At 49.6% G+C, this 24,602-nt stretch overlaps 1 protein-coding gene across 4 annotated transcripts in view; it reads left to right on the top strand.

Annotated features, from left to right (window-relative positions):
* Window positions 1–24,602, top strand: part of PIK3R5 (phosphoinositide-3-kinase regulatory subunit 5) — a 69,024-nt gene that overhangs the window by 8,384 nt on the left and 36,038 nt on the right. Inside the window, exon 1 of one of the 4 annotated variants that reach the window (XM_071573828.1) lies at window positions 337–350. The exons of the other annotated variants lie outside the window; for them this stretch is intronic. The gene's annotated coding sequence lies outside the window, so the exon portion shown is untranslated. Of the gene's footprint in view, window positions 1–336; window positions 351–24,602 lie in introns of those variants that run through there. 4 annotated transcript variants of the gene reach the window in all.

Here is a 24,602-nt window from a genome sequence, read left to right as displayed (position 1 = left end):
CTTTATTTTCCTCTCTAAATTGCTGAATTTCTTATTTTTCCCCCTGGTCTTCTCCTGTGACACACAGTAACTTCTCTGCTGAATTTGCACTTTCCCTAAAGAGCAGCCCTGGAGTTTCCATCACATCCTGTTGACAGCACCCTGCTGGGCTGTGCCCAACACCGTGGCCATCTCCAGCCTAAATCTTCTTGGGGCTTGACATTGAGCTTGTAATTGACTGTGATGTTGAGTGAAACTTCAACCCTCACTCTTGTGATAGAGACTGATAGAAGATAAAATTGTCACTTGCATCATGTGGTGAGGGGTTTTCATAATTGATGCCAGGAACAAGTACATTTCCTCTCTGAAAAGTGAGTATATAAAACTGGTCTTCGCTTACTCAGATCAGATATGTGTCATTTCTGTTGGGGTTTTTGAGGAAAAAGGGGCTTTTCTTATACTGGCTGAGTTTTGCCAGTCTCACACAGCCCATTGAACGGTCATGGATGAGGTTGGGGTTGTTCATGTCCTGGGTGACCTCCCCACACCCATCTCAGGCTGGCTGAGAACTGTGTGTGGATGCCAGGCAGGTGTGGGGTGTCCCTGACTGCCTGGCACGGGTGGCAGAGCTGCTTTGGCTGATGAGAACAAGAAGAGAGATGGGCTTTGACTGTGCCCCTGGCCAGAAGGCAAAGCCTGGGCTGCTGAAACCTGCCAGCCTTGGTCTGGTGGGTCAGAGGGTGAGCAAAGTGTTGATGGAAGGGAGATAAAAAGCACAGGGTAGGGCTGGGATTCCCCTCCCCGCCTTTTGTTTTTCTTTTCTTTTCAGAAAGTTACTGTTATCATCAAGATGTACTTTACAATGGTGAAATCCAAGATATTCCCACAGACTGTAGCTGAAGGCAGGAGGACTGAAAAGGCAATGGAGTGCAGACTGGAAGGGCCATGAGGACTGGAAAGATTGCCGAGAGTCCCTCCCTGGCCTTGGGACAGGAACTGTCTTCCCTCTGTCATTCTCTTTAAGTCTCTTCCAGCACATGGGCACAGAGAAGTCTCCTTGTCTTTACAGCAGCCCTTCTGTGACTAAGTTCATCCCATTTCCCACCTCAGGCAGCCCAGAGCGTGTTTTATCCCAATGCTTCTATTTGAAATTTGTCCTTCAGCATCTTCAGGAATGGAACTTCTGCAGTTTCCTTCAGAAATTATTGCAAAAAATAATTGACTTTATTCTAACCACATCAGGGAGACACATCTCTCCCCGTGCCTTTCACTTCCCAAAGGCTGATAATTAAACCATTCAAGAGGGTTGTGTTCCAGGAGCTAAAAATAATGGAATATGGAGATGAAGGTGCCAGTGGTGAGAGCATCTCTGATTGCAAGGACCTGCAGTGAGTCACTGGGGTTGCAGACAGAGAAATGTCATTTTGGAGAAGGAGAGAATGTACCACAGCAACTGTTTTTAGTGGGACTGATTTAGTGATTTGTATTTCTCGGCATCAAAACACATCATGGCTTTAGAGGGGCAGCGAGTGGAATTCCCCCGTTATCTGTTTGTCAAGAGTACACCAGATCCTGTCCTGAAAAATGGTAATTGTAAAAAAGAACATTTTAAAAATAAGTCAAGAGGAAGTCTCAGTTTGCAGAGTGGCTGGTGGGGAGGTTCACAGGCTGGACAGTGGTGCTGATGTGGTTTCAGTTTCCCCTAAATGTTGTGCTGGGGTCTGGTGCTGGTTGTGGCCTCCATGTAGAATCACAGAATCACAGAATGGATTGGGTTGGAAAAGACCTCTGAGATCATCAAGTCCAACCCTTGGGCCAACTCCAGTCCCTTTACCAGATCATGGCACTCAGTGCCACGGCCAAGCTCAGTTGAAAAACCTCCAGGGATGGGGAATCCACCCCCTCTCTGGGCAGCCCATTCCAATGCCTGAGCACTCTCTCTGCAAAGAAGTTTTTTCTGCTCTCCAACTTCAATTTCCCCTGGCAGAGCTTGAGCCCATCGTGCCCCCTTGTCCTATTGCTGAGTGCCTGGGAGAAGAGACCAACCCCCACCTGGCCAGAACTTCCCTTCAGGCAGTTCCAGACAGTGCTGAGGTCACCTCTGAGCCTCCTCTTCTCCAGGCTGAACACCCCCAGCTCCCTCAGCCTCTCCCCACAGCACTTGTGCTCCAGTCCCTTCTCCAGCCTCGTTGCTCTTCTCTGGCCCCGCTCCAGCCCCTCAATCTCTTGCCTCAACTGAGGGGCCCAGAACTGAACACAACACTCAAGGTGTGGCCTCCCCAAGGCAGAGTCCAGGGGAAGGGTCACTGCCCTGGGCCTGCTGGCCACGCTAGTTTGGATCCAGGCCAGGATCCCACTGGCCTTCTTGGCCACCTGGGCACACTGGTGGCTCCTGTTGAGCTTCCTGTCAATGAGTACCCCAGGATGGAGTCACCTGTTCTCACTGCCAACCTTGCAGCAAGGTAGTCACTTGCTTACAGAACATCCCAGAATGGTCTTCAAGTGTCTTCAGCTTCTGTGAGTCTGTGGTACATCACAGGCTGCTTCAGTTCCTCAAGGAAATGCATCATTAGTGTAAGTCAGGCCTGGATATGGAAGCAACAAACCTTCAAATGATTGATTTGAGCTCAGGTCAGTTGAGATGTAAAGCCAGTGAAAGATGTTGTGATTGTTGTGATTCCAGCTCAGTTATGGCTGAATGCCTTTAGAGGAGGGGCCATGAAGATGGTGAGAGGGATGGAGCACATCTCCTATGAGGAAAGGCTGAGAGAATTGGGGTTGTTCTGCCTGGAAAAGAGAAGGCTTTGGCATGACCTCATTGCAGCGCTCCAGTACTTGAAGGAGCCAAGAAGAAAGATGGAGAGAGACTATTTCCAAGGGCCTGGAGTGACAGGACAAGGAGGAATGGCTCCACACTGACAGGGCAGGGTTAGATTGGATATTACAAAGAAATTGTTCCCTTTGAAGGTGGTGAGGCCCTGACAGCTGTGGCTGCCCCTTCCCTGCAAGTGTCCAAGGCCAGGCTGGGTGGGGCTTGGAGTGACCTGATCTAGTGGAAGGTGTCCCTTACCTGTGGCAGGGAATGGGAACAAGATGGTCTTTAAGGTCCCTTCCAACCCAAACCATTCTATGATTCTTGGCTTCCTAAATGCTATTATTGGTCTTCTCAGTGTCCAGGTTAAAGAAGGTGGGTGCTGTGCCCCTCCTGCAGATTTGGCACCTAAATGCTGAATCCAGCTGAGCTGCTGCAGTTCTGCTCTTCCAACAGTTCCTATGAGACCTCAGGGCTGGAAAAGGGAGTCTCTTTTCATCCCACACCCTGACTTGCTACCAGCATTGCTGATGAGGAAAGTGGAAGTCATGCAGCAAAACCAGCATGTCCCTGTTTTAATCCAACACTTACTGACCTTGACTGGATTGAAGTTTCCAGGTTGCTTTTATTGCACATTACTGAGACTCCTTTTCTCTTCCTTTATCCAACTGTAGCTTGTGCTGCACAGGGACAGACTCTGGAAGGATCAGAGGGATTTTGTGTGAGCCCTGAGTGTCTCCTGAGCTGCACATGATCTCCATGGAGTTGATCCCATGGTATCTCCTGCAAATAACTAACTGCTGTGACTTCTTGCTAAAACTAGAACCAGTGTGTTGGCTCTGGACTCATCCTGATGTGACCAGAAGCTGAGCCTGGCTGCAAACTCAACCCTTTGTGCTGTGTTTTGCAGTTGCTTTACCTCAGTGTCTCTGGTCAGAGGAGGAGACTGTTTTCTGCTTCATAAAGTGGAAATAAACTCTCTGGAGCTGGAGTCTTGTCAATAGTAATATTGTGATGAGATCATTACCAGGATGATAACATGAGGACAGTTTCATTGTGAAATCACTGAAATTTTGTTGTGGTTGGGTTTTGTACATTTTAGGGGCAGCCCCACCTGCCTGTCAAACTCTGGGTTACTAAAAAATGACTGAACAAAGATGAGTCAAGAGAGGAGAGCCAGTGACATCCCCAAACAGCAGCATTTCAGCCATGGTCTTCCATGGGCTATTGGATGCTGGAGCCTTCTTCATTTCCTCTGCCATCCCTTCAAATCCTGCTTGTGCCAGTCAGCCTTGGCAGGGCGGGTGAGAGACTGGATCTTCCCTTCAGAAGGATGGGGAGGGGCTTGTTTATTGGCACAAACCAGCTGCTTTTAACAACCTCAGAGCAGGGGCCATGACTGGTCCTTCCACATCTGATGGGAATTTTGCTCCTGGCTGAAGAGCCAGTGCAACATTGGTATGGAAATGGGACTTCTGCTGCCCTGTGCCACACACTCTGGGCTGTTGGTGTCCAGCCCTCACGTGCTCCAAATAACTAAGAAATGATGCATTTATTTTCTCTTGCTTGTGTTTTCTGGATTTTCAGTTCTCTACTGTAGTTCATGTATGAAATAGCCCCACAAAATTGACCCAAGGCAGTTTTGAAGTGCCCACTCCCATCTTCAAAGGTGGGAATAACCTGGAGAAGAGACTTTAAAGTGGCATTTGGAGAGCTTCCTTGGACCAATGGTTTATGGAAAGCTGCTCATTCCAGGCTCTGGCACTCTTCCTCAGAGCTTACACCTGGCTGTCCAGCAGTGGAAATCTGGTAAGGAATCCTGGGGATCTTCAGCAGAAAAAAATCCCCTGTAAAAATGTTGTTTTCTACTTTTGTTTCTTATGAATTGAATTTGGGAGGGGGGAGAAGTAAAGCTAAATTGAGTGAGTCTAATTGCAATTTCCATGTTCCCATTATTGCATTATCTGAGCTTCTTACAGGCTTTGAAACATTTGGTTGTGCAACTGCTGGCTAAGGAAGGAAGTGTGATTATTCCTGTTTTGCATGTGGGAAGCAGTTTAGGAGAATAAGGATGGGAGTTGTCTTGCTTAAGGATGCCTGTCTAAAAATTCAGGCCTCTAATTTAACTTAATTTGTGGGCCTGCCGTGAAGTGGGGTTCAAGCTGGATGGGGTGAGCTGCCCTCCACAGCAGCTGCTTTCTGTCTCTGTAGATCTTGATTTGTTTAGTCACCTCATTTTTGCATAGGTAAAGTTGGACACAGTAACTCCTGCCCAGGACAGACACAGTGTCACCACAGAGCTTCACAGCAGAGCAAATAGTTCAGGTGGATTCTCCAGTCACTGGATGATTTTGTGCCTTGGACTCCATCATTTTCTGGGGCTCTGGATGATAATTCTGAAGTTCAGAGCCTTAATTGCATCATTGTAAGAAACAACACACCAGGAGTTTTGGCCGGTCTGCTTTGCCTTGGTGTGTTGTTGGCTTTGTGGCAGGTTCACAAAGGTACTCAAGGCATGAGGGGCTTTTGTCATTTTGCTGTGCAGTTTTTGTGCTGGTCAGAGCCCTTGTGGGGATGCCAGCAGGGCTGCTGGAGGTCCAGGGAGTTCAGAGAAGGTCTAAAGACTCTGCCAGAAAGTCTGACTGAACAGTCATTGTGGGTATCAGTAACAGCTCCTCCAGCTCTGGGGTCCCAGCTCAGACAGGACATGGACCTGATGGAGGAAGTCCAGAGGAGGCATCAAGATGGTCAGAGGGCTGGAGCAGCTCTGCTGTGAGGAAAGGCTGAGAGACTTGGGATTGCTCAGCCTGGAGAAGAGAAGCTTCAGGGTGACCTAACTGGTCTTCCAGAGCCTGAAGAAGCAACAGGAAAGAGGGAGAGAGACTATTTCCAAGGGCCTGGACTATTTACAGGAGGAGGGGGAATGGCTTCAAACTGACAGAGAGTAGGTTTAGATTGGATATCAGGAAAAAAATCTTCCCTGTGAGGGTGGCAGAGATTGCTCAGCGAAGCTGTGGCTGTCCCATCCCTGGTAATGTTCATGATTGGGCTGGATGAGGCTTGGAGCAACCTGGGCTGGTGGAAGATGTCGCTGCCCATGGCAGGGCAGTTGAAATGAGATGAGCTTTAAGGTCCTTTCTAACCCAAACCATTCTCTGATTGTATGTTACTATGAATAAGCTCCTCCTGGACCTCAGCAGAGAGCACATGACCATCCACAGCCAGCTCTGCACAACTTACTTGCAACTTGAATCCTTGTCAAGATCATTTTGGAGGCAAATAATGGCAGTTTTCTTCTTTAGATGGTGGGGAGTGGGACTTACTGTTGGTCTTGCATCCACAGTGCTTCTCTCTCCCTCTCTAACCAGCTGCACTTTGGGGATTTTTAGGTGGGGAACTGAGTTATCCTGCTTAATCCACTCATGTGGGAGGGTTGTCCTGCTCAGCAGTGGTGAGACCTGCTGATACCTTCTCTTGGGCCATTGCTCTGAGGGTGCAGCTGTTTATTGCCACTGCTGCTGTCTGTGTGCAGTGGGAAGGGAGGGAAGTCCTGTCCCAGCCTGACTTGGTCTGACACTTCCTTACCAATAACTTGTACCCAGTGGAGGAAGCTCTGGGAGAAGAGAGGCTGGTTAGGGTAAGGCCAGGTTAGGAATTACTTGAGGAATGACCTAAATGGCTCAGGAAAGGGAATCTGCCCATCTGCATGACCAATTAACTTAAAAGTTGCTCTAACCTTAACAAGCCCTTAAAACATGCAGCTCCATCCCTCAGATTCAAGGCAGACCTGTCTGAAATGCTGAGGCTGCAGGTGTCTGGTGGGGAGCATGAATGGCCACTGACACCAAATTGCTGACAAATTTTCTTAGTAGTTTATCCTAGAAGAGCAAATGTTGACCTCCTCTTATTTCTTTTTCCTCCAAGCCATCAGACTGCTGGACAAGGGCTCATCAAACCCATGAGTTTCCTTCTGGGGACTGACTCAACATACCCATAGACCTCCCCTCTAAGTTTTGCTGTCTGTGAGGATTTGGTCTGTCTGAGAAAGGGAATTTTCCCCATTTGCTCTGGGAAATGGGAGCCCTTAAAGATGGCAGAGATGGCTCTGTATGTTGCTCTCTCAGTAACTCCCAACTTATGGATGTTACCTTTTGACCTTGTGACTGTTCCCTGCTAATTAATGCACTGTAATTCCTGTGCTAACAAATGCTACCTCTAAAAATACCTAGAGATGCCTCTCTGGTGAGAAGGCTATGGCAAGAAGTAGGGAATGTGTTGACCTGATCCACTCTTTAGCTGTGCTGTAGAAAGCTTCTGGTAACAGGGGTTATCAAACCCCCTCGGGGAAGGGAGGTGGATTTTGCCCCATAAATGGGGATGAGGTTTCCAGTGGGGTCAGCAGAAATTCAGGCTATTATGGCTGTGTGGAGGGATGCTTGAGTTTGCCAACCAGACTGGAAAACAGAGCCAAGCTGTTGGGGCCAGTGTAAATCCAAGCCCTCATATCCACCATGAGCAAATGAGGGGAAACTGGTAATAAATCATAGAATCATTGAGGTTGGAAAAGACCTCCAATCTCTTGAAGTCCTGTCTTTGAATGAATACCACCATGCCCTCTAAGCCATTATGGAAATGAGGGGGAAGAGTTTTTCCTTCAGACTTTGCCAGTGGTTGGCTGGTTCATGACTCCTTTAGCATCAAGGTGGGAAGAGTCCAGCTCCATGAACATGCAGGGTGGAGTGGATATCTTGGCTCCTCTGAGACTGCTCCTCTTCATCACATGGTGCTTCATGGCCATGGGAATGGCCAAGGGAACTGACCCCTTGGAACAAGGAGAGAGTGCCCCAGGGTTGCTTGAGCCCAGCTTAGCCATGTGTGTCACTGTTTAGAGGAGCACAGAAAGTCACTGCTTGGAGCTGCACAGCTGTTTTCATGAGTATTTCCTTCCCCAGCCCCTCCATGACTGGCCACATGCCCTGCTGAGGTATCTCTCAGTCTGGTGAGTACCAGGGGACACCACAGTTATTTCTGACTGGATCATTTGTGTGTGGTCTGTATTTTTGTATTTCCTTGAACATGACTGTTTAGTTTCCTGGAACTGCTTGCCCCAAACCAAACCTTTGCATGTTACGTTGCGCAGCGCGGCCGGTGCTGCTCGTGGCTCTCCAGTGTGGCAGGACAGTGAAATCATCATTGAGAATAGGAAATGGTGGCACAACTTCCCCCCTGGCTCTGCAGCACTTCTCCTTTTGGCACCAGCAGGCGGGAAGATGAGGTAAGAAGATCTCTGTTGAAAATGCAGAAGTGCAGGTTGCTCTTGGAAACCATCTCCATGGGCAAAGCCCTCGGCTTCAGCCGGTGGGGATGGGGATGGTTTTGTGTGGATGGACTGAGCTGTGTGCCTTGTGGCTTCCTCTTCAGATGGGAAGTCTGCTCCGTGTGTAACAAGAGGCAGAGGATGGGTGGGCTGCAGGCTCTGCAGTCCTCGCTCTGGAGAGTTGCCTTCTGCTGTTCTTCTGCCCTTGGGAACCAGCAGTCCACGTCCTTGCTTGCCCGTGTGTTATGTCAGCTCTGCTCATGGAACATGAATCCCACAGGATCCCACTTTTCTGTGATGGTTTGTCTTGTGCTGGAGAGAGGGAGAGCCCTCATCCAGTTCTGAGCTGTGTTTGTGTGGATGCTGTTGGCTCTTCACAGCGGGGAGGGACCAAACCCGCTGGGGCTTTGGCTGGGATTTTCTTTGACCTCATTTGATTTCCAAGTCCTGTGTGCTCAACAGTAGGGCAAAAACACCCCAGGGAAAGCAGCTTATGCAAAAGTACCTGGAGCCAGTGCATTTCCAGAGACACAAATGACTTTCCAAGGTCACAAGACAGATCCTGCAGTAGACCCCGAGCCTGAGAACGATTCAGCAGCTGAGGGGCTGTAGGGGGAGAGTAGGAGTGGAGCTCTGGGGAAAAGCAGTTAAGCAGTTAAGGGCATACCATGGATGAAGATGACTGAGGGTAGGTCACCTTGCCTCTGTGGGCTCCTGGGCCCCACAGCCATCCACAGCAGGTCTTTCCTCCTCCAGACTGTGCTGGGCACAAGGGTTTCTGCTGCAGTTCCAGGGGGTTTGGAGTGTCTGGTGGAAGGAAGAATGAGCATCCCCACTGAGAGCAGCCTGTGCATCTTTCAGCGCAGCTCTGATGTCTGCTGGGGCATGGCTGTTTAGACAGAGGGTGAGGTTGGGAGGGGCTGGCAGGAAAGCTGTTGTTGGGAGTGTTGTGCAGAGAGGAGGTGCTGTCATGAGGGAAGTGTCTGTGAGTGTTGGCAGTGAGAACAGGCAGAGCAGAGTGGCTGTGAGTGGCACAACAGCTGGTGCAGGATCTCTTGTGTTCTTTCCAGACCTACCAGGGCTTTGCCCTTCCACTTTGGGTGAGTTACCTTTTCTCCTCTTGGCTTTTATCAGTCCTCTCTCCTGCCAAGGGCACATTGAAGAAATGAGTCCACATGCTTGGGGCCAAGCTGCCACCCCCAATTCTGATAATGAGGGACTTGAAGGGGAGTCAATCCATGTGACAGCACTGGGCTGCCAGATGTCCTAGTGCAGAGGTGCTATTCCTGTGAAATGTGCTTCTCCTACTTGAGCTTTTCTGCAAGAGGACTAGAGATAAGATTATGGAATATAGATAGATGATTCTGGAATATATGCATGTATACAATGCCAGTTTGTGGCCCTGGTTAGAGGTGTCTGTCCAGTCCTCTGTGTGTCATTGATTTCTTCCAACATGCCGAGGGCTGTGATCTAGATCTAGTCCTGCTGGAGGACTGAGCTGTGGGGCTATTCTGCTCTACTCCAAGCTGAAATGGCCAGGCCCAAGGTATGGGCTGACATGTTCTATTTGGGTGGATTACAGAGTATTTTCAGGTTTTGCCTTGGAGTGGCTGATACGAGAAGCTGTGGTTCAGCCTCTGTCACTTGTTTGGGCTGTGAATCCTCAAGCCAAGAGGAACGGCTGCAGCTTTGTGTCCGGGAGGTCACCTCCAGCATGGAGAGCACCTCCCCAGTGATGCTTCGCCTTGGACTGGGGATTTTGTCTTTAAAAGTCAAAGCAATCCTAGAAGAGCTACCTCCATCCTTCATGATGGAGCAATCCTAGAAGAGCCACCTCCATCCTTCATGCCCACGGCAGAGCTGCTGTAGGGATTCCTGCAGGACCACATCTCCCAGCTCTTGGTGTCACCTCAGCAGTGTTGGGCTCTTGAGCTGCTGCAGCACATGTTTGATCACAGACGGGCAGAGCAGCTCTGCCGTGATGCACACACAGCTCTCTGCACTGTCTGGACACTGTTTCTTAGTATTCAGGTTGCTGCTGAAAGAGCTGAACTTCTAAGAGGATGTCTTTATTTGGGATGGGATGGAAGATCATGGTCTGTAGCTCTAAGTCACTGTCGTAGTTAGAGAAATTCGGGACCATCTTACTACTGTGTGGGTGTAACCAAAACTGTGTATTACACCCTCTGTGTAATTTCTAATGAAATGTTAACAATGGATCGTTTGGAGCAGCTGCCCAGGGCACACTTGACCCCTCAGGCTACAAACTGGGTGTTAGAGAACCCTGTGAGGCAGGGTCTGCACACCAGTGACTCAGGAGTGATAACTCCCCTCCCGGAAGGCATCAGCACCTTCACACCCAGGGTCATGTCTGCTAGTGGGCCATCAAGGAGTCCAAAAATACCCCATGACTCGTTCCCATTGTGAAAACTCCTGGCCCTGAGGGAGGTACTGGGCATTCCCACCTGAGCATAGACAGTCTTGGGGTTTAAGAACTTCTGGTAGCACTCACCAGATCCAGAGGAGGGCCAGAACCTCGGCAGGAGAAGACCTCCACTCTCGACCAGACTGTGCCATCAGCTGCACCAACAGGTTTTTCCTTTTACTTTGGACTCAGGGGAACCACGTGGGGCTCAGCACAGGGGCCACCAGACCCCACTGTGTTTGTGCCCCAGGAGGCTGGGTTAGACTGCTGGGTTTTTTGGGTTAAAACCAATTTCTCTTTGTATCATTTCATTTATTGTATTAGTTTCATTAAATTGTAACCCTGACTTATAATCTCTTTTGAGTTGGGTTCACTTCTCCTGCTGGTTTACCTCTAAACCAGCACAGTGACAAATGTTAGATCCCTTTGACAGTAGATTTAAACCCAGATCTCTTGTATCCTTGAAGGCAGCTCAGTCTGCAAAGCCATTCTGCCCTTGCCAGGGCCGCTGTGGTTCTTTAGGAGTGATCCTGGGAGTGGAGAATGTAAAATCTCTCTGGTGACCAGAGAAGGACATGAGAGAACGGCTGGAGCTGTGGTAGTGGATGTTTAGGGAGGATCTCAGCAAAAGGTTCTTCCCCCAGAGGGTGGTGGGTACTGAGCAGGCTCCCCAGGGCAGTGGGCACAGCCCCAAGGCTGCCAGAGCTGCAGGAGGGTTTGGATGATGCTCTCAGGGATAGGGTGGGATTGTTGGGGTGTCAGTGCAGGGTCAGGAGTTGGACTGGATGATCCTTATTGGGTCCCTTCCAACTCAGGATATTCTGTGATTCTGTGAAACAGATGCAGTAAAGGTTTTGTTTGCCACCAGAATTTTCAGTGGGGTAATGTTTAATATATACAGGGCTGAACCTTCTTCCCAAAACTAAAGGCAGAGGGAAAATGCACACAGACTGTGCCTGCCTTCTCCAGCCTCCCAGCAGGGTTGGAGGGTGCCATGGGCACTCAGGGGCTGGTCCTCTGTGGGTTCCTCCCACATGAACTCCCTCCCTTCCAGGTGATGGGTTATTCTGGGAGAGAGAAGCTCTTCCAGCCTGGGGGGTATCTGAAAGCCTCATGTTTCAAAGGTGGTGTTTTGGTTGTTTGCTTTTTTTTTTTTCCTTCCCCAGCTCTTAATTTTAAAGGCCACACTTGGGATAAATACTTTGAAGTCTTAATTGCAATTATGAATCTTCCTCTGTTCCCAGGTTTCCTCTAATTGGCTTCCTGTGAGAATTTACAAAGCTGGTAAAAACAAAACTGCTGTTTTTGTGAGGGAGTTGGTGGCGTGAGATTCCTGAGCCCAACTAAAGCTCAGCCCAGCCGGGACCTCTCGTGTGCTGCTGTTCAGGGCTGGCCCCGGCCCCTTGGCCAGATGCTCACAAGGGTGGCATTATATAAAACGTAAGCTGATTTACATGCTTGCATTTGGAAAGTGCTAATCTAGTTTGATTTTTTTTTTTTTGCCACCCCCCTGTCTCTTTTTCTTTTCAGCCCTCTCTAATCTTCTGTGCTCTCTGCCAGTTCCCAGCTCCTTTGGCTGGAATAGGCCCCAGCTAAATCCTTTATCTGTCTATTTGGCAACCCTGGGCGAAGTAGTTAGCAAACGATTGACACTTTTCCCGGCTCATTAATTAGATTTACTGAGCTGAGTGGTTGCTGCTGCTGCAAGAGTCTGCACAAGGCAGTTCTGTATTTCGTTTCTTAGAAATTTGGGGTATAAAAAAATAGAGTTCCAAGGCAGTTCTGGTACTAGTGGTTCAATCCATGGTTCCCCTGCGTGCACTGCTGTTGAGAACACGTGTTTGCCTCATGTGTAGCTTTATTTCTGCAATTTGCTGCTGCCTGAGCAGTTCTGGTTGTGTGTCACGATTTTAGTGCTCCAGCAGTTTGAGGATGGTTACCTGGGTACTCCTCTGGCTGCTCGTGGCAGGATATGATGGTTAAGGCAAGTGGTTCTTGTGGGTTAGAAATAACCTCTGTGAAATATTAGTATGTTTTTATGCATTATAAAAATGCTTTTTGATATGTCCTGCTCTTCCAGCTGTACTTGTCAGGTTTATAAATGGGATTGGGAAGGCTACAATAGGAAATAAAAATGATAGGAAGGAAAATGATGCTTTCACCTTCATCTGCCACTGCTTTCCAGCCGGTGGTGCAGCAGGAGCCTCTGCCTGTTCTTTTGGAGGGGGAAACTGAGGCACAGAGAGGTCTCTCCCCTTGCCATGGCACAGGAGCTCTGGGGTTTATTGCACGTTTTGGTTCCATCTGTAACCACTTGACACCACCATCGTCTGAGGGCTGAGCAGTCTGGGAGGAAGGTGAGTGTTGGTGGTCTTGTCATCCATTGCAAGCCAGGAACCCACTGTGAGGTGCTGGGGCACTCTGTGGAGGCTGAGGATGCTCCTGGTGCTGCAGTGCTGCTGTTGATGTCCCCACTCATAAATGGCCAACCAGAGTAGGGATCAGTCAGCCTGTGTAGGTCCTGGGCAGGATGTAAGCTCCTCGTGTGTAGGGTTCTTCATTTGTTGGGATAAATATCTAAAACTAAAATTAATGCCTTGCCTGTGATTGATGGGGTGATGCAAAAGATTGGTAGATTTGTCCTGCTGGCTTGTCCTCCTTGAGTCCTGCAGATGTACAGGGGGTATCTCTGCTTTGGTCTTCTATTCCTCGAGATTACTGAGACTTTTTGTTTAAAAGAGGACAACCAGGAGGCGACTTGGAGTCCCTTTGCCTGTTCTCAGTTGAGCATTTGACTCAGGCAGAATTTGCATGCTGTGAGATGGCATCTCGGGAGGCTGATCCTGCTCCTCCCTGGGCATGGCCCGCAGCGATTGAGGCTCTGAACGTGCCCAGAGCAGGGTCTGTGCCATCACCTGGTACCAGTGGATGTGAGAGGGTCTGGTCCTCGTTTCCTGGTCATTTATGGGTGGGAGCAGTGAGGAAGAGCACTGTAAGCCAGTGCTAATGGAGAGAGGCTCAGTGCTTTTAGCACAAGCTTCCTAAAGGGATGCCTGTTCACTTTTAGCCTCTCATGTCCACTGGGAGCCTGTATAAAGGCTCTGAAGGGAAGAGGATGTTCAGCAATTTTTAAAAGCCAGAGGTTGGTGCCAACTTCAACAGACAGACCAAAAACCGGCTGCCTCGGGCAAGGGCTGGCTTTGTGGCTGCACCCCTGGGCTCCTGGCACTGCTTTGCCAGCTGCAGGCAAAGCCAAGCAGGGATGCTCCGTGTGATCCCTTAACCCTGTGCCTGCTAATTCTCTTCGAACCGGGCTGGGTTGTGCCTCGGCTGATCCAAAGTGCCAAACCCACCGGCGATTTGGGGCTGGCACCGCTTGCGCTTGTGAAAACCACCACAGTGTGTAGAGACACAGAACTGCGGCGGTTCCTGGAAGGAGCTTTGTAGGCCCCGAGCTGGGGGAGGAGAGCAGAAATAGCTGCGAATGTCAGAAAGCTGTGACCAAAAGCAATTCGCACTTAACCCACTTGAGAGTTGCCCTCCCTGGGAAGCAGCGAGTGTTTATCGACAGAGGACCCACCGCCGGCAGAGGAGAATTGCCCGCTAATTGCCTTCTGAGAAAGGCGGAGGGGCCAGGCTGGCTAATTAGAGTGGTTTTTACACCTCCCCTGTTAATTTGGACAGTGCAGGATATTCCCAGAGGGAGGGTGGACTTCCCAGGGAGGTGACCCCATCAGTTCGCTGGGTCTTTTGATGCCTCCCGGGGGGCAGTTGGGAGCTGGCAACTGTGAGACACAGGCCTGAACTCTGTCAAAATAACCTCTCAGTTACTTGAACATTTTGAAGTTAAAGGCAATGAAACAACTGGAGGTCTCCCTGGAGGTAAGTGAGAAGGGGAATAGGTTGCTGCCAGCCCGGGAGTGCTGGGATCTGAAGTCCAGGTCTGTGTTGAGCCTTGCCCTGTGCTGGCAGAGTGACCTCACTTGGCTAAACCTGTGCTGTTCCTTTTCTAAAGAAAAATAAATTAAAAAGAAAGACCAGCTAGGCACTTCTCACAAGCAGTCCCCAAGGGACCAGCTGAATTCAAGTGTGACCTGAGCTGTGAGTTCTGCAGTTGAGACAGAAAGGGTGGAAAAGCAGAGAAAAGCACAGAGTGAGTATGGTGAGTGGATTTTATAACAGCCCTGAGGGTGAAATGCTCTGGGTTTAAGGTGCTCTCAGGATCACAGACTTGCAGAATGGCTCAGATTGGAAGGGCCCACAGTGGGTCACTGGTCCCACCTCATTGCTCCAGCAGGGCATTCCCAGAGCACATGGGCAGGATTATGTCCAGGTGGTTCTGGAATACCTCCTGAGAGGGAGACTCCACCCACCCCCTCTCTGGGCAGCCTGTTCAGTGCTGGGTCACTGCACAGCAAAGAAGTTCTTCCCTCATGTCCAGGTGGAGCTTCCTGGGCATCAGTTCCTGCCCGTTCCTCTTGTGCCATTGCTGGGCGTCACTGAGCAGAGCCTGGTCCACGCTCTGCCCCTTCCCTGCAGACACTGATGGATGTAGGACACACCCCATGTCCTGTCACAGACTTCCTGGGTGACCTGACAAAGCCACTTTGCCTTTCCCAGCGGCCTCAGTTCCCTGTCACTGCACAGATCGTAGCACTGTTTCCTTCCTTGCAGGAGTGATTTGAGGATAAAGGCATTGAATAATGCTCAAGTGTGGTGCTGAGGGAATGGGAGGTGAATAATTCCCAAAGATTGTGGCTCCTGGGGGAAGCTGGTGCTAATCTGAGCTTTGGGAATCAAATGTTTCAGCCTTAGGGCTGTGACACGTGGTTTCTCCAACACAGCCTGGAACTGTAAATTGTTTAAACTCTCTAAGCTCTGCAAGCACTGGGGCTGTGTTCTCTTTCTGCAGCTCTCCAATAAAGCAGCATGTGACCAATGCCCCATTGGAGAGGCTCTATCCTCCCTGTGCCCCTCACAGGGCACTGATGCATCCCCCTGCTCAGAGGCTGCTCCAGGAGGTGACTGGTGAGAGGGACTGTGGGGACCTCCAGGCACAGAGTTGGGAATAGAGGAAAAAGTGATGGGAACAGGGAAGTCTGAGGTTGCCATCCCTACCATGATGGAAGTGGGGAACCTGCAAGCTTGAAACCAAAGTCACAGTCTTCAGAGCCAGGCAGGGAGTGTGTGGGGAGGAGTAAGATTGGGCCATTGTGGTTTTTGGGGTTCATTTGTGGTGTGCTCTAAATGCAGCCTGTTGTAGCCTGGTCCATCCTTGGAAGGATGGGTGTTAGGGAGCTGCAGCTGGGGTGTAACTCACCCCCATCTGTGCCTGGGGCTTGTGTCTTGTGGCTGTGAGAGCCCAGGATGTCAGGACTGCCCAGGGAATGCAGGGGGAACCTGTTGCATCAGTGTCCCCATGTCTCTTGAGTGCTGATGTCCCCAGGGGCTAAAGGACTTTTTCTGCCTGTGGGGACCCAAACCCAAGGACATCACATCCCCAAGTTGCCAATGGGCCACCTCTTTGACCACTGATTGTCCCTTTTTTGTGATGAGAAGAGAAGGATCCTGGCAATGAGTCCATGAGGGACATGACCAAAGGTCTTCTCTAGCATCCTCCTCCTGATGAAGCCCATTCACATCTGCCTCATGCTCAAGTCTTGGAGAAAGCCCTGTCAGGTGGGACCACAGCAGGATTTGGTGCCCAGCAGCAGCAGACCCTGTGTCAGCTCCAGTGATACTCCCGTGGTTGGCACCTTTTGCAGTGAGGACGCACTTGTAAGATGTTTTGCTGGTCAGCTCCTTGCCCCTGAGTGGACACTGGTGACAGATCTCATCATCACTTGAACTGATCTTCCAGCAGGGAGAGCTGGTGGCAGTCTTGCCTCGTTCCAGGAAATGTATCCCTGCTGGCAGCTCCAGTTTTGGGAGGACAGGACATGCACAGAGTGTGTCTTCATACCAGGGACTCTGGAGTGCTGGTAATATCTGCTCCAGTTCAGCTTAAAAACAAACAGAAAAAAAGCATCTGATCATGGTTTGCTTTGGGTTTGAGGCCTCTGTTTTTTTCATTCAATGTGGTGTAGCATTGGGCTGCTTCTTACTTCAAAGAGATCCCCAGGCTATTCAGAGCAGGTATCGCCATTGCAGCACAATTTTAGAACAAACTAAAAAAGCCAGAGACAAAACTAAAAACAGGAACCAGCAGATAAACAATACTTGGGGTGCTGCTGGCGCTGAGCTGGGCTCCTTCCTGCCCTCAACCATCTGGAGAGTCAGTACCAGGGCTTGGAGGAGCCCAGCCCTCCTGGCTGGCTCTTGTCAGCAGGGAAAACAGCTGGGAAGTGCTTGAAAAGCCTTTCCATTCATAAAAAAAACCACTTGTCAGGGTGTGAGCTGAGCACCTGGATGCCCCAAGTTCAGCGCTCTGACCCAGACAAGAATTTTTGCCTGTCCATTCCTGGGTTAATGCCTTGCTCCAGATCCAAGGAAGTCACGAGTGTTTCCACAGGGAGTGAAGAATTGAGTGGCAATGACTGGTGAGCTCTTGAGGTGCAGAAACACAGTCAGTGCTTGTGGTTTTGGCTGCCTCAGGGATGCTGGAGGAAGGCAAACCAGGACAGGAGAATCCTTGGTGGCAGATTCCTGCCTGGGTACCACTTTTCCCAGCAGCTGTCATTGGAAACTGGTGTGATGCTGGCCCCAGGGAGAGCTGGCTTGGTGGGGTCTTGCTTTTTGCAACATAAACCTGAACACTGGTGTGTGGGGGAAAAATGTCTCATTTAATCAGAACTGAGAAGTTTCTTTTTTCTTTTTCTTCTGACTTGATTTTTACTTTTTGAATCATGGTCAGCCGAGTGCAAACACTGTTTCGAAATGATGAGTTGCAAAGTTTCGTTCTGAGCCTCAAGGACCTCCCTCTCTCTGCATCTCACTTTGTGCACCCCCTGGACATTCCTGTCCACTGAGGAATTCACTCACCTCAGGACAGTTTCTCTGATTATTTTGTTCTTTTTGCTGAGTTTCTTGCAGCCCAGTTTCTGCTCTTGCTGTGATTTAGTTTGCTGCTTTGGTTGCACACCCTTGGGAAAGCTTGACCCTAAAGTCAGGGTCAAGCATCTCCATTATCATCAAGGCTGGTGCTGAGACCACCTCATGTGCTGCTCTGCAGGTGGGACATGGCACAGCTGCATCCTTGGCAGCTGGTACTCAATACTGGCAGCACTTTTGGACTTGCTTCAGACCAGTGAGTGGTGTGAGTCCTGCTCCTGGTGCTGTAAAACATCTCTATGACTTTATCAGCTTAAGGATAGCAGATCCCAGCACAAAGGACACCTAAAGTGAGCAGTACTAGGGCTCTGCTTCTGATATTTTTGTCTTATCTCCAAAGCAAAAAGCAGTTACACTTTGGAGTTATTATTGTTTGTTTGCATCTCTTGGGGTGTTTTTTTTTGTTTTGGTTTGTTTTGTTTTGGGTTTTTTGGGTTTTTTTGAGTTAGAGTCACAGAATCATAGAATCAGTTGGGTTGGAAGAGACCGCCAAGATCATCAAGTCCAACCCTTAATCCAACCCCACTTTGATTACCAGATCATGGCACTCAGTGCCATGTCCAATCTCACCTTAAAAACCTCCAGGGATGGGGAATCCACCCCCTCTCTGGGCAGCCCATTCCAATTCCTGACCACTCTCTCTGTAAAGAATTTCTTCCTGATATCCAACCCAAACCTCCCCTGGCAGAGCTTAAAGCCCCTGTCCTTTTGTCCTACCGTTGGTTGCCTGAGAGAAGAGACCAACCCCCACCTGGGTACAACCTCCTTTCAGGGAGTTGTAGAGAGTGAACACCCCCAGCTCCCTCAGCCCTTGCTCACAGCACTTGTGCTCCAGTCCTTCCACCAGCCTCGTTGCTCGAGTTCACAGTGTCTTCAGCTCACAAGTGCCAGCCTTAAGCTCTGGCTGCTAACACAGATAATCTTGGGGGTGGAATTTGGGAAATCCCATTAAATAATTGCCCTTTGCATCAACACCAATGGCTTGGATGGAGGTGTTTTGTGGATCTGCCTTGTCTTAGCTACCTGGAAGCTGAGAAATGCCTTTCTCCTGTGATCTGCTGAGCTGGGGGCACCCCGTGCCAGCAGAGCTGTACCGGGAGGGGCTGGGGTGACAAACCACTCGTGATCACCATGAAAAGCTCCAGTACTGCGGGACCTGCAGCCCCAGACACGGTTGCTCTACTTCCCCCGAGGCTCAGAGTGTTTATTATCCGCAGCCTCCCCCGGAAGCCTCTGCCCTCCGTGGCTCTGCACAGAGATGTAGCCGGGCTGCAGTGCCGACCCATACCCGATGAACTGGCTTTCCATGCACAGGGCGTTGTATTTTGGGGTTTTTCTGGGGGTGTCACTCGGTGCTATGTGATGCTGAGCACTGCTGGCTCTGACATCACACACGTGAGTGTGGAGGTTTGTGGTTGTTCTGCCCCCTCTCCCTTTCTTGCCCTCCCCCAGGTCTTCCTGCCTCGTAACTCGCTGTGTTCGCCCTTCCCTGAGAGCAAAGTGCTGGTGTGACCCACAGTGCCAGGCTGGAAAGGCACACTGAGCAATAAAATCTCAACCCTGCCTGGTATCATGGAAAGTCCATGTCTGGATTTGGAATTTTTGTCTCCCCCTTGGCTCCCCTGCCTGGCAGCATAGCCCTGGGGTGCACAGTGCTCTGTATCTCCAGGCTCTAGCTGCTGTATGATGCCTTAGATGTGGGTTGGCTGTTGAAGGCAAAGTGTTAGACACAAAACTGATGACCAGGGACTTCTTGTTAAAGGAAGATGACAGGGCAGTTCCCATATTTCTGCCTCTCCTGGTTGTTATTTGTTCCTCACTTGGATGATGGTCCATCCTTCAGTTGCAGTGTGTTTTTAAGCTCTTTCCCAAGCTGGAGACCTTTCCTCTTTGACTGCAGATGTTTTCTTTCTGTCTCATCCTGGTATGTTGTGTCCGTAGTCACAGCCTGACAGACAGAGCAACAGCAGAACTGACCACATAGATGTGCAGTTGTTAGGTCAGACTTAACTTTCCAACTGGCTTACAGGGATGCTCTCTGTGCCTTGGCCATGGGCTAATGATGGTCATGACTGTGCCTTCCCACAGAGCCATTTTCTTACAAGAATGTGGATTGGGAATTAATTTGGACTTTTTTCTGCAAAGAAGCATCTCATGACCTAAGTCCGTGGTTGGGTTAATCCACTCCAGCTCTGCAGAGAGTTGGGTGACTGCCTTGGAGCAAATTCATTTAGTGAGGAGGGACAGGAATGCCCTGGCAGGACACAGGTGACCATCTTGGCTACCCCTTGGCACAAGCTGAGTGGTCCCAGGTATGTAGTTCACAAAGAGGTGTCTGAGTTTAGCTGTTGGCAGTTTGGTGAGATGAATCACATCTCACATTTCAGTTTCTTGGGCAGGGCTGAGCCCCCCATGCTGTGCTGCTGCCAAGAACACCACCAGCCCCACAGTGCCCACTGTGGGTGCCCGACTGGCACCTGAGTGGAACAGGCAGCCAAACCTGGATGTAAAACCTGGCCTCTGTTTTACTCATTTTGTGTTACCTTCTGTGGGTGCTGTTTGATACTAAAAGGACTCAGAAACTGCTTTGGCACTTTAGGTGCTTTCCCTGCTCTGTGGTAGGAGTGTCTCATTCAGCCCAGTTCTCAGACACAGTGAGAACAAAGAGTGATCTCCGTGTCTCAGTGAGCTTTCTAGTTGTGTGTCTCAGGAAGCTTTCCAGTTCTCATGTTTTCTGGTGTAAATGAGGCTTTGTAGTTCAGGAAGGCAACAGCATTGCCTGCCTGCTCGAGGAGGGCTTGGTCCTGGAGTGTTCTGTATCTCAACAGAGCTGCCAGGCTGGTATCTCTTTTCTTCCCAAAACAGCATTTACCACTAATAAATCAGAATTTACTTTCTTACTGTGAGCATGTGGGGATGTCCTGTGCTATTCCTGCCCTCAGTACTGTTGTCCTGTAGGCACAGGTACTTGTTATTCCAAAGGAAGGTTTTCTTCTTGTACCATGAGTTTTATCTTTTCTTTTAACAAAATCACTCTCTAAACTTCTCTGTCCCATTTCCCTACCAAACAACTGTAGTTTGCTCAGAATCCTGCATTATGTGCCAATCCCACATCAGTTTTAAGGTTGATGGTTCATATAGTGGCTTGTTGCTCATTTATTACATCAAGACTTTCTACATGTGCTGCTCCAGGTGTCCCAGAGTGGGGGACTAATTGCTGTGAAAATCTTCCTTTCAGAGTCATTCAGGAAAAATGGGTTTTACCTGCTGCTTGTGGGATCTCCAAGTGGCCAGTCCTGTCCTTCCCAGCAGAGATACATCCCTGTAGCTGGACAGCTCCAATGTGGAGTTTGCCAGTTTGCAGGGCTGCTCATTTCTGGCTGCAGTTTTTCATATTGGTGTGATTGCCAAATCCCCCAGACACCCAGTGGGTCCAGGAGGTCAAACGTTTTCCTGTGTTGCCTTGTCAAATCAATTCCAAATTGTTCTGGCTTGTTTTGGTCTTCTGAAAAACCAGCTTGGTCCCAATGTCTGTATCACCAGTGTCCCATTCAGTGCTTTTCTGTTTCTGCTGAGGCTCATTCAGTGCTGCCCTGATGGCAGCAGGTACTCCCAGCTTTGGCCCCAGGTCATTTGTTTACCCCTTTCCAATCATGTGCTGGGTGATCCTGTCCTGTTGCCCCTTCCCCACAGCTTGTGTAATTTCTAAATCCTAGTCTGGATGGGACTTGCTCAGAGACCCATCACTGAGGTCTTTGTGTCCCACCTGGGAAGTAGAGCAGGAATGGGATGTCCAGGTTCCTGTACATCTCTCCTGTGTGTTCATCTTAAGGTGACTGAGCCAGGCTTGTGCAGACAGCATGAAATGACAGCTTTTTCTTTCACAGTCTCCTTTATGTCCTGGAAGATGCTGCTTCATTTCTGGTATCCTTTTCCTGTCCTTCCTCCACACCCCAAGGAGGACTATAATGGAGGAAGATGGTGTATTTTTTCCTGTTTTGGTTTTGTTTGTGGTTTGGTTGGTTTGTTTTGTTTTGTTTGTTGGGGGTTTTTTTGTTGTTGTTTTTTTTGTTGTTGTTTTTTTTGTTGTTGTTTTTTGCTTGTAGGTTGGATTTTTCTATGTAACACAGCAGGGAGCATCATGGGAACCCTGCTGTGGTTCACATTTGTAATCTGTCCTGTTCCAAGTCATTTGGCTCCTCACTTTATGGGCAAGGGGGCAATCCCACAGAGTGCCCAGGCACTGCTATGACTGACTTCTCAAGAAATCAGACCTCATGACAAGTAGTTTTTCAGCCCTCTCAAGCCTGTACCAGCACCCAGGAGCAGCAGTGGTCGTGCTCTCACCAAACCAGCACGGCTTGGGTAGGTGAGTAGGTGTGTGGGTGGATTTGCAGTGATGTGAGCAGTGACACATAAATGGATTTCTCTTGTGTTTCCCCTCTGTGGCCTCATCACGTTTTGATCACAGAATCCCAGACTATTCTGAGTTGGAAGGGACCCCCAAGGATCATCGAATCCAACTCTTAAGTCAATGGCCCACACAGGGGATTGAACCCATGACCTTGGTGTTATTACAGCCAAGTTTTAACCAGCTGAGCTGATCTCAAGGTCAGTTTGTGCATGGCCAGGATTTAGTAAGGGCTTGGTCTGGGTTTTGGAAAAGATTCTCCATGTTCCTTCTCTATTGCCTGTTCCCCTGTTGGCTGAGGGAGCGGAGACTCCCTGAAGGTGAGGTTTGACTATCCAAGGAGCAGAGGTCACTCATGGTCCTTGCCATGGCTCAGTGTGCTCTTTTCCTCAGGATAACAGCACTTCTGTCCTTGCCCAGTGGAACAGGACCCTGAGGCCCTATAAGGAAGCCGTACCAGGGTGTTTGGATGGTGTGAGCACCCTCAAAGGATGTTTGTCAAACCAGTTACCTCCTGGATCTTTTGAGGCGCTGCCTTTGTGTGGTTTGAAAGAACATCTTATCACTTTCATCTCCCTGCTCTTTGCAGAGCACTTACTTGGTGGTAAACACATGAAGGCTGAAGTTTGAATCTTGAAAATCGCAGGTTCCTCCCCTCATTGCCCCGAGTTCTACAAAGGCTTCCTCCAGCTGTTCCCTCCCTCAGCTCCGAGTTTCTATCTTTGGCTCCTGTATGGGGTGTAGAGGAGGCAGTAAAATCTCACAAGCAGAGGATAGTTGAAACCCAAGATTTCTTCTGTAATCTAAGAAAAACAGCCACTTTCCCTGGAGGAGCACGTACCACACATGCACTTGCTCCACCGTGTGTCACAGCTGGGTATCCAGCTCCTCCACTGCAGCCAGGATGCATCTGGCAGACATCCTGCCTGTTGCCCACTGCCCATTTGGAGGATGAAATGGAGGAGGCAGAAAGCTCAGGTGTAGGTCAAAGGAGATGCTGACCTTGCTGGGGAGCTTGTATGGGGGTCTTGCTCTGAAAAAAACTCTGCTTAGAATCCCTTTGCTTTTAATTCCAAATCAAGTGGGTTTCCTTCTGTTGCAGCAGCAGCCCAAGCTCTTTTCTTTAGCCTCATCAGGCTTCTTGCCCTTGTTCCCTCAGTGCCTTAAGCCCTTTGGCAGCATCAAGCCAAGTGCTGAGTCATGTCCTGGTGCCAACCCTGGGGATGGTGTCTCTGGGAGACAGTTTGTGTCCCTCCACTTGTTGCCACTGCCAGCAAACCTGGGCAATGTGTCCACAAGCTGATCCTGGTGGTGAAGGGGCTTGTTTTTCCTCTTCTATTTCCTGCCCAGGATGCTCAGCCTGAGAACAATTGGGGCAGAAAAGGGTGTTATCCTGCCATGAAGGTACCCGTGGCCTTTCTCTGTTGCTGGTGGAGCAGTGCCTTGCTTCCCAGCTGCGAGGTTCCCTCTGGGAAGGTAGAGGGCTCTCAGCCAGGTCCTTCCCTGCCCACAGGCATCTCAAGGAGATGCTGCTGGGATTTGCCATCGTGGAAAGGGGGAATCTCACCTTGTTGTATGACTGCCTGGGGTTTGCTCTCTTGGAGAGTGGATTGAAGCAGGAAAGGGATTGGAGAGAGTGGTGCCTGCCCAGGGCATCCTGATGGAGCCATCCAGGGTGGGGAGGCAGGGATTTGCCCTGATGGTTGGGTTGGACGTGGCCAGTGTCTCAGGAGGGGTTGGGCTAATCCTCTTCACTCCTTTATTTGGGAACACTCACTTTGGACTTGATCTTTGAGCTCTTTCCCTTCTGTTCCTATCTAAGGGTGGTTGTCCTGGGCTCCACCACTATGGAGGGACATCAGGGAAGTCCTCTGGATGTTGAAGATAGAAGTCACATGGACCTTAGTAGAAGAAAAGTGGTTTTCCTTGCTGAAAAGGAGATGTGCCCTGTCCCAACCATGTGGAAGGTGCTAATGTCATTTCCTTGATCTGGTTGCTGTGCAGAGGGACCTTCTGCTCCTGGGCATGATGAAATCGAGGAGTTTGCTCTGATGCTGAGCTGGAGACAAGTTGTGGAAGGGAAAGGTCCCAGAACAGTACAGGCAAATGGGGGAACCACAGTGTGTCCCAGCTGAGTGGAAAGTCCCTCTCATGGAGCTGTGATACCCTGAGGGCTTCCCACAGCTTGGTAGGAAAATACATTCAATTTTGTTGGTAGTTTTTCTCATAGTCTTTAAAAACTTCAGCAATTTTGCAAACGTTGTGCCTCAAAGTAAGACAAGTGAAAATCTAAAAACAACGATTGGTGAGTTCCTGCTTTCCACTAAGGGGTAAATGTTTACCTGTTTGGTGCTTGTTAACAGAAACATTTGTCTGTTCACCTTTGTAACTGGGACAAGCAGAGATGATCGAAGCCTCTTGACTAAGCAATCTTGGATGGAATTTCCCCAAAGATCCTGCATTTCACAAATACTCCTAAGATCCTTTCCAAACTCAGCTTGGGTGTGCTCTGCCTTTTCTCACTCACTTTAATCCTGGTTTTTTTAATCTGGTTAGAGAATTATCAGGTGCCTTTTGGGCACTCAGAGGAGGGGGGTGGGTTCATCTT

This window comes from Pithys albifrons, chromosome 19, assembly GCF_047495875.1.
Source record: "Pithys albifrons albifrons isolate INPA30051 chromosome 19, PitAlb_v1, whole genome shotgun sequence".
NCBI lineage: Eukaryota > Metazoa > Chordata > Aves > Passeriformes > Thamnophilidae > Pithys > Pithys albifrons.
The sequence above is the reverse complement of the archived record's forward strand: the minus strand, read 5'-3'. Positions and strand labels throughout refer to the sequence as shown.